Source organism: Brassica oleracea, chromosome C6 (assembly GCF_000695525.1).
Source record: "Brassica oleracea var. oleracea cultivar TO1000 chromosome C6, BOL, whole genome shotgun sequence".
NCBI classification, from domain to species: Eukaryota; Viridiplantae; Streptophyta; class Magnoliopsida; order Brassicales; family Brassicaceae; genus Brassica; species Brassica oleracea.
In genome coordinates, this window is record NC_027753.1 from 4,911,353 (window position 1) to 4,921,166 (window position 9,814).

The following is a 9,814-nucleotide window of genomic DNA, read 5'->3' on the forward strand; positions in this document are numbered from 1 at the left end:
AATTAAGCCAAAGACATTTGATGTTTAATGATTTCTAAGCAAATGGGCATTTACCTAGACATAGGACTTGTCTAAAATTGTGTTTAGACTTAAGAGATTACTTTGATTGAAAGCTTGTCACCTAGATTGGATCTTAGTTACTTGAAGTCAATTCCCAATACCCATGGATTCTCCTTAGTATTTGATTGAATTCTTGCACTTATTTCTTGATTGGATTTGAGATCACCTTGTTTATATTTCTAGGATATTAGTTTGTTACAAATCTTCTATCTTCTTGTTTGCTTAAATTAGGAAGGTTTGTGTATTCTTGGTGTTATAAGTCTCTAGTTCTCTGTGGATTCGATCCTAAAATGCTACAATGACATACCATTCGATTGTGGTATTGTTGGCACATTAGGTTAATTGGTGTGTGCTTAAACGCGTAATCACTCATTAACTGTGAACCTCTACTGCAAAAAATCAAGTCTAAAATGAGTTCTTGGACAACAAAATACCTGTCTTTTGCAGGCAGACTTCAACTCTTAAGCTCAGTGATCTCGGGGATTATCAACTTCTGGTGTGCTGCCTTTCTCCTTCCTGTGGAATGCATTAAGCAGATCAACTCGATGTGTGCAGCCTTTCTGTGGAAAGGCAATCTCGATGGAAAGTATACAGCTCGTGTGGCGTGGGATTCTGTTACGACTCCTAAGGCAGAAGGGGGATTAGGCATCCGTAGTATTGCATCTTGGAACCGCACTTGCACCTTAAAGCTACTTTGGATGCTCTTCTTCAAAACAGAATCTGTCTGGGTGGCATGGATACATCAGAATGTTATTAAAGATAAATGCTTCTGGTCAATGAAAGAGAACCAGTCGCAAACTTGGTTATTCAAGCAGATACTGAGAATGAGACAAACTGCAACGGAGCGGATCAGAATATTACCGGGAAATGGAAATTCAATCTTCTTCTGGACAACGCCTTGGTCTCCATTTGGACAGCTAATCAAATTTGTGGGTCATAATGGACCGAGACACTACGGTATCCCCCTCTCTTCATCACTAGCATCGCTGTGGGTTGGAGACTCTTGGGCAATAGGGCCGGCAAGATCACAGGAGATGAGCAAGTTCAAGTCTTTCTATCAACCATAACTCTCTCAGATCATGAGGACACACCGGAATGGACCAACGTGGGTTCTGCACCTATATCGAACAACAAATTTGTGTCAGCTAAAGTCTACAACTCCATGAGGGAATCAAAGCCAAAGGTTCCTTGGCACCAAGTGGTTTGGCTGAAAAAAGGAATCCCAAAATTAAAGATCCTTACTTGGATGTTTGTGCTCAACAGATGCCCTATTCGTGATAGGTTATTGTCCTGGGGTTTGCAGACAGACCCTCTCTGCCTTTTGTGTAATCTACTTCCAGAGAGCAGGAACCACCTCTTCTTCTGCTGCTCCTTCTCCTCTGGAATCTGGAGAAACCTTGCCTCGAAACTCCGATTTGCTATTACCTCAGACGATTGGGATGATAACTTGCATGCTCTGAGCCGTTACACAGGAGACAATCGACTGCGATATCTCACAATTCTAGCTTGGCAAACTCTGATTCACGAACTTTGGCGTGAGCGTAATAACAGGCTCCACCGATCTCACTTCAAGTCGCAGGAAGCAATCCTCTCAACCATCTCTTCCACCATCAAAAACAGACTATCCTCGCTGCGTGAATCTGATCCGAGTGAATCAAGTGCGTGCATGCAACTTTGGTTCTCGCTTACTTGAGACCATTCCGTTACCCCGTAGAATGGCATTGACGAACTCCACTGGGCCATAATTCATTATGGGCTTTCTCTTACAGCTGAGCAAAACTCGTGAAGGCCAAGATTCCCGTTGGACTACTCTTCTCAAGGTCATGATCCATATGGGCCTCATAATGATTTTACTAACTTTCCCCTCTAGAGCTACGTAATAATCATAATTATGTATGCTTTTGCCATTTTTATATTATATGCAACAAATTTTAGCAAAAAAAAAAAAAAAAAAAAAATACTATAGGATAGCAATAAAAAATTTTCTATCACAAATATAGATTTTAGAAATCAAAAAGACCAAAATATTTTATTAAAAATGTAAATATACACTTATATCCCTAAGGTTAACTAATCCAAACCTTAGGGTTTAGAGCTAAGGGGTGGAGATTTGAGATTTAGATTTCAAATTTTATAAAATAAAAAATAAATATTAAAAATTTAAAAGGACAATTTTAAAAATAGTTTTAAAAAGAATATTCGAATTACAAAAAGAAAATTTGAAAAAAAACTTAAAAAAAATTTCAAAAAAATTATAAAAAAAATCGAATTTAAAACATATAATCTAAAACTATAAAAAATTATTATTTTCAAATAATTTTTATTTTTTTATATCTAGGGTATTAGGGTCATTTTACCTATTAAATAAAATATTTTGGTTATTTTCCTCTTTGTAGTCTATTTTGTGACCAAAATGGTCTATTTAAGAGAATTGCCCTATTTATAATTATATTATTTCAATTTTTCTCCCTTAAAAATTATTAATGTTATATTCGAGAAAAAAAATCACTGCGATCTTTTGTTTGATTATAAAGAATTGGTTGTAATTTCACTAACCGATTTTTTCATTTGATTGAAGTTAGGGTATACTTTTGCATTTAATTTCAAATTTTAGGTTCTTTTTTACAAATTCCCATACAAAAATTTAAAAGGTGTAGGTAAAATCTTCTCTATTAAAAGATAAGTATCATTTTTATCTACCATAAAAAAGTTATATTAGCCTTATTAGGTTCATTTCATTAATTACATTTATTTAATTATTTATATTAATCTATTTAATATATAAAGATATTAATAATAAACCAATTTTAACTGTAAATTTAAATTTTATTTTTAGTTGTAACAAAATGTTGAGAAAAAATCTAACAAAATCTTTGTAAAAATTTAAAATATTTTATTTAAATTAATACCATTGATTAAATAAAATTTTATTATAAAACAAAATAAAATAAAAGTGTATGCTATTTTTCAAATTTTATAATTATATTCTATATCTTCTTTATTAAAATAAATACCATAAAAATCATACGAGATATATTTCATCAATTACATCAATTTGACTATTTAAGTTAATCTATTTGATATATAACATTTCTAAAAAATCTTATAAATTATATAGATATTAATAAATAAATTTTAACTGTAAATTTAAATTTTATTTTTACTTATAACAAAATGTTGAGAAAAAATCTAACAAAATCTTTGTAAAAATTTAAAATATTTTATTTAAATTAATACCATTGATTAAATAAAATTTTATTATAAAACAAAATAAAATAAAAGTGTATGCTATTTTTCAAATTTTATAATTATATTCTATATCTTCTTTATTAAAATAAATACCATAAAAATCATACGAGATATATTTCATCAATTACATCAACAAAAAGTGAAGGAGATTCTCAATTTTTTTATTTCATACTATGAATTTATTTTACCAAACTCTAAAATATATTAATATATAATAACAATTAATAATAAAGTAAATATATAAAACAAATCATTATACAGTAATTTTATAGAATAAGAAACATAACCAATAACATTATAGATTTATACAATATATAACACTAAAATGTAAATATCTTTTAAAGTTTTGCGATGGTATCCGTTATATATTTATAAAATGAAAATCTACCCGCACATCCGTGCTGGTGAAAAATCTAGTTTATCATTTTTTAGCTAGTACCTTTTAATATAATTTTAAAATTTAATAGATAATTTTGTTTTAAGATAATTTTATAAAGTATTATCTTTAAATAACAAAATTGTTTTATTATTAGTATAAAATATTTTAATGAATAGAAAAATATTTATCATATATAATACATATCTTATAGTCGAACTAATCATTTTTTATTATGAAATATCTAAATCTAAAAGGTTACATTTTGTTACAGGAAAAAAAAAACTTACATTTAAAATCAAAATAACTACCACAAAAAATGGCTGCACATATATCTACAACAGTAAGTTTGCAGCTATACACATCAAATTTTACAGTTAAATTTACAGGTTTGGGTGGATGATACTCAACGGTGTTGATTCAGAGTCTGCAACCAAGGCAAAATTACATATAGTTTCAGTAAATTGCCCAGGAGAAAAACATAATAAATTGGATTGGACTGTAACATCCAAAGTCTTAAAGTCCACAAGTTGTTCATGTGACTCTAATTAGACATCCTAAGGGATAAGGAAAAGTGTGGCCTACATTGTTATTGTTTATGAATTATTGGTGTAGAGTTATTGGTCTTCGCTGGTGGCTTACTATTTTCTCATCAAGTCAATCAAAATTATTGGTGTTCCCTCTTTCTCTTGTTCACTCATCAAAGCAGTGAGTTTGGTTTTGGTTTCTTTCTGAAAGTTTGAGCAAAGATGGGAGGCTGTTTCTCACTAAATTTCTCATGTGATAAAGCGCTGGATCATACCTACGGCTGCTTACTTGGTGATAGAAATTACATTCACATGATGGAGGCTAATCTTGAGGCTCTGGAGAGAGCTATGGAAAACTTGAAGAAAGGAGAGATGATCTGTTAACAAAAGTTTCCATAGAAGAAGATAAAGGTTTGCAGCGGCTTGTTCAAGTAGAAGGATGGTTGTCAAGGGTAGCACGTATTGACTCTCAGGTCAGTGGTCTGCTTAACGATAAACCAACTGAAACGAAAAGATTGTGTGTTTTTAGATATTGTTCTACAAAGTGCATATCAAGTTGTGAGTATGGTAAAAAGGTATCGAAGAAGTTGGAAGAAGTTAATGAGCTTTATCCTGAAGGAGTTTTTAAAGATGTGGCCGGAAAAAGGCCTGCAGAAAAGGTGGAGACGAAACGTATCCAAACAACAGTAGGTTTGGATTCGATGGTTGGAAAGGCATGGAACAGCATCATGAAGCCTGAAGGAAGAACGTTAGGTATTTATGGCATGGGGGGAGTTGGAAAAACAACCCTCTTAGCTACTATCAACAACAAATTAGACAAAGAGGCGAATGAATTTGCTGTTGTGATATGGGTTGTGGTCTCTCAAGATTTGCAATACAGGGGCATTCAGGATCAGATTCTAGGAAGATTATGTGTTGACAAGGATTGGGAAAAGGAAACAGAGAAGGAGAAAGCATCTTCCATAGCCAATATCCTAGGAAGAAAGAAATTTATAGTGCTATTAGATGATCTGTGGAGCGAGGTAGATTTGAACTAGATTGGAGTTCCGCATCCAACTCAAGAAAATGGATCGAAGATAGTTTTCACCACTCGTTCAAAGGAAGTTTGCAGTGACATGGAAGCTGATGATAAGTTGCAAATTGATTGTTTGTCAAGGAATGAAGCGTGGGAACTGTTTCGAAGTATAGTTGGAGAAGACATATTAAAGTTGCATCCGGATATTCCCAAAATTGCAAAAAAGATTTGTGAAAAATGTTATGGCTTGCTACTTGCACTCAATGTGATTGGCAAAGCTATGTCATGTAAAAAGGATGTACATGAATGGCGTGAAGCAATTGATGTTCTCAGTACGGAGAGCCGCGAGTTTCCAGGCGTGGAAGAAAAGATTCTTTCAGTTTTGAAGTTTAGCTATGATGGTTTAGAGACTGAAAAGATGAAATCATGCTTCCTGTATTGTTCTTTGTTCCCAGAAGATTATGAAATAAATAAGGAGGAGTTGATAGAATATTGGATCAACGAAGGATTTATAAAGGGAGAGAGGGATGAAGAAGGAAGTAACAACCAAGGTCATGTTATAATTGGTTCGTTAGTTCGTGCACATCTATTGATGGAGTGCGAAACTAAATCCACTCTTTACGAAATTGGTAGCAAACCTGGGGTGAAAATGCATGATGTGTTACGTGAAATGGCTATTTGGATAGGGTCTACGTCTGGAAAACAGTGCGTCAAATCCGGGGGGAAGCTAAGGCGTATACCAAATGACATCAACTGGTCAATTTTGAAAAGGATCTCGTTGATGAGTAATCAAATTGAAGAGATACCTTGCTGTCCCAAATGCCCCAATCTTTCGACTCTATTTCTCCGGGATAACAAGTTGGAGGGTATACCGGGTAAATTCTTTCAGTTTATGAAAGCCCTTGTCGTCTTGGATCTTTCGCGTAACTTCGATCTTAGGGAATTGCCTGAAGAAATTTGCAGCTTGACTTCCTTGCAATACCTCAATTTATCATACACAGATATAAGTTCGTTATCAATTGGTTTGAAGGGGTTGAGGAAACTAATATCCCTGGACCTGGAGTGGACCAGCCTTACAAGCATTGATGGGATAGGAACAAGCTTACCAAATCTTCAGGTGTTGAAACTATATAAATCTCATGTTTTTATTGATGCAAGATCAATTGAAGAGCTACAACTTTTAGAGCACTTGAAGATTTTAACAGTAAACGTGAAAGATGCTTTAATCTTGGAAAGTATCCAAAGAGTTGAGCGATTGGCGAGTTGTGTTCAACGCCTTTGGATTATCGAACTGTCCGCAGAGGTTTTAACATTAAACACAGTAGCTCTGGGTGGTCTTCGAGAACTTTTTATTTTTCTGTCTGAAATCTCAGAGATAAAGATAGACTGGAAAAGCAAAGAGAAAGAAGATCTTCTATGTAACAGTTCTCCATGCTTCAAGCACCTCTCTAGCATTGTTATAATCGATTTGGAAGGTCCAAAAGAATTGACCTGGTTATTGTTTGCTCCAAATCTCAAGCATCTAGAGGTGGCAAATTCAGGAAGCCTAGAAGAAATAATAAATAAGGAGAAGGGAATGAGTATTAGCAATGTGCATCCTGATCTGACGGTTCCCTTTGAGAAGCTAGAATCCCTCACTTTACGGGGTTTGCCTAAATTAAAGAGAATATGCTCAAATCCTCCTGCTCTTCCATCCCTGAAAAAAATTGTTGTCGAACGCTGCCGAAAGCTGCCATTAGAGAGTTTCAGAGACACGAACAGTAGTAAGGAAGTTGATGAATGAGGCTCCGAAGCCCCGTTGCATATGTGTCATATGTGTGTGAGTGTATCCTCTCAGTTTCTTAAACTTGGTTTTGGGTTTTATGTTCTGCTTTTGCTTGAATGACATTGTTGTCAAAGTTGTATTTCTCAAAACTAGAAACTGTTCGTTGTTGCATTTCCACTTCTCTCCAGTTTGTAATTATTTGATACATTTTCCTCAAAGCCTTCATTTGTTTTTTTTTTCGATTCATGGATATCTTGATTGATGCTTGCCATGGCTGGTGTTTCTGAACTTGGTTAATGACTTTAATAGAGGGAGATCTTAATTTGACAAAAATTTGTGACTTTATATATGACTTTAAAGCAACGACTTCTCTGTTAAGATAAGTGTGCCCTTAACTGAAACGGTTTGATTCAAATGTTCCATGTAATATCTGAGAGTGAGTGAGTGAGTGAGAGAGTGTGCGTTTCCGAAGAATCGTAAATTTCACTCGTGAGTCTTCTATGTAACCTCTCAACTTGACTCAATACAGAGATGAATCAGGAATGAGAAACGAAGCATATTTGAATGATATCAACCTGTGATATGGAGTTTGAGTGATTAAAGATTCAGTGACTTGAAAAGAGATATATTTTCTGTTTGAATGATTTATGTTCTCTTCTCTTAATTCGGAGGGCACATTCAGAGTCAAATGAAAAAAGGCTTCATGATTGATGTTTCTCAAGAGGTATAAATGAAAGCTACACAGTTTGCAAATTGCAGTTTTCACTTGTTAGTTTCTTATTTAAATTATTGGTGCTCATTCATTCAAGCATTGAGTCTTCTCTGTTTTTCTTCAGAAAGTTTTGAGCAAAGTTGGAAGGTTGTGTATCACTACAGTTATCATATGATGGAGCTTAGAAAGTTAGTAATAAAACAAAACAAAAAGTATTCAAGAAGCTGAAAGAAAGTTTAAGAGCTTCCAACTAAAGAACAAAGCAAGAAAACAAGAGGAGAGAATATAAAGGGTATAGAGAAGAATGATAAAGAACCGTTGGGATAAGAGACAGTGAGAGATGTTCACCAAGAATTTAGACTGAATCGAAGCAATTAAACTCACAAAGATTGAATCATATTCTATTCGGGAAGATTATTAAAATAACACCAAATCATGTTTTATTACTAGAATAATTTTTTTTTAAATTACTAGACTGTTTTGTATACTCAGAATGTTCTTATTTATTTTGTTAACAAAAAACATATTTAGGGAAAATGCCATTAATACTTTTTTACCACATCATAAAAAAAAATTACTTTCGAAACAGTTAAATAAATTTGCCATAAAAAATCTGTGACACTTGATGACAGATTTATTAATATCTAGCAGATTTATTTCTTTATGCAGACTTATTACAGCATACTTTATATCATAAGAAATTTTCAGTAAAAAGTTTACTGCACATAATGGTAGATTTAATTAAGTTCGCAGATTTGTTCTCCGTTGGGAGATTTTTTAATGGCAGACGTTTGTGTTATGATAGCAGATTTATAAAAATTAAGAGACTTTTGTACTGACATGTGGATTTTTTTCGTAGACTTTTAATGATTCGGAAGATTTCCATGTTGCTGAAATAACAGACTTACATTTTTCATTTATAAACACCAAACTTTTCAAATAAGTATGCTTCGTTGAAGAGTTTTAAATTTATAACAAAACTAACTACTATGTGGCAGCAGGTTCTAATGTATGTGATGACATATCTTTAAGAGTGACGGACTTTTTTCATCCTGAATCAATCAACTAATTAGAATTTTGATTACCTCTAATTGAACCAAAAATCCGACCACTAACCGCAACCAGTTACTAGAACATGGTTTCAACCGTAAAACTTTTTTTTTCTCCAAGTCACGGTTTCCTGATCTTTTTTTACAAATGACTTTCACATTAATCTCAAAAAAAAAAAAATCTATGGAGGAGGTTTTAACAGTTTGTGGCAGAAGGAAAAGGCAAATTCAAAATATATAAATCCATTCAATTTCAAATAATGATAAAAATTATTTTCTTTCAACCCATATGATGATGCATTTTATCAAGCAAATCCTTTTTTAACTTTCATCCTTGCACAACCGAATCCTTGAACAACCCAAACCAATGACTCACAGCCTGGTTCCTGCTATAACCAAGTCTCAAGCTAGAGACCAATACTTTCTGTAGCATCAAGTTTTTATGATGATCAAAATCATTAGCCAACATCATATTGTTCCAAGTGAAATATGTCCCTGAATATACGGTTAATTCGTATGACGTGAAATATAAACATATGAGAATCAGATGTGGCGCAGCACAAGGGTTTAAAAACGAAGTTCGTTTAGTCTGAAGAATACCCGAACGACGAGAAGCTCTGAGTTCGTTGATTCAGAATAGAATGCCGAAATCGAGAGAGAATATGAACTTGAATAGTTCTTATAATTAATGAATAAAAGCGTCCCCATTCTTCACGTTACAAGCTTGTATAAATAATAAAACCAAATCCCAACTACTACTAAGATAAGGATAACTTCAACTAAAGATAACGACGAAATCTAAAGATAATGATAAAACCCAACTAACTAAATAAAACCAAATGGAACGTTGAATGTCGGTTCTCTCCACGTACGAAGAATAGTGGCACGAACCGTTGAGCAGGTAAGGATGCGCTGCATCAGGTCTCCCCAGGTAGGAGAAGATTCGCCTCTGAATCTTGATCCGCCGTGTCGCCCACAAATTTGGAGAGGTACTTAACGTTAAACACGTTGGCGGTTTTAATGTGATCCGGTAACTCAAGGCGATAAGCATTGGCATTGAT

The 9,814-nt window shown here is 33.6% G+C and overlaps 1 pseudogene; it reads left to right on the forward strand.

The window, feature by feature from the left end:
- Positions 1 to 4,284: 4,284 nt before the first annotated feature.
- LOC106296743 lies at positions 4,285 to 7,210 on the forward strand (annotated as a pseudogene).
- Positions 7,211 to 9,814: the final 2,604 nt, after the last annotated feature.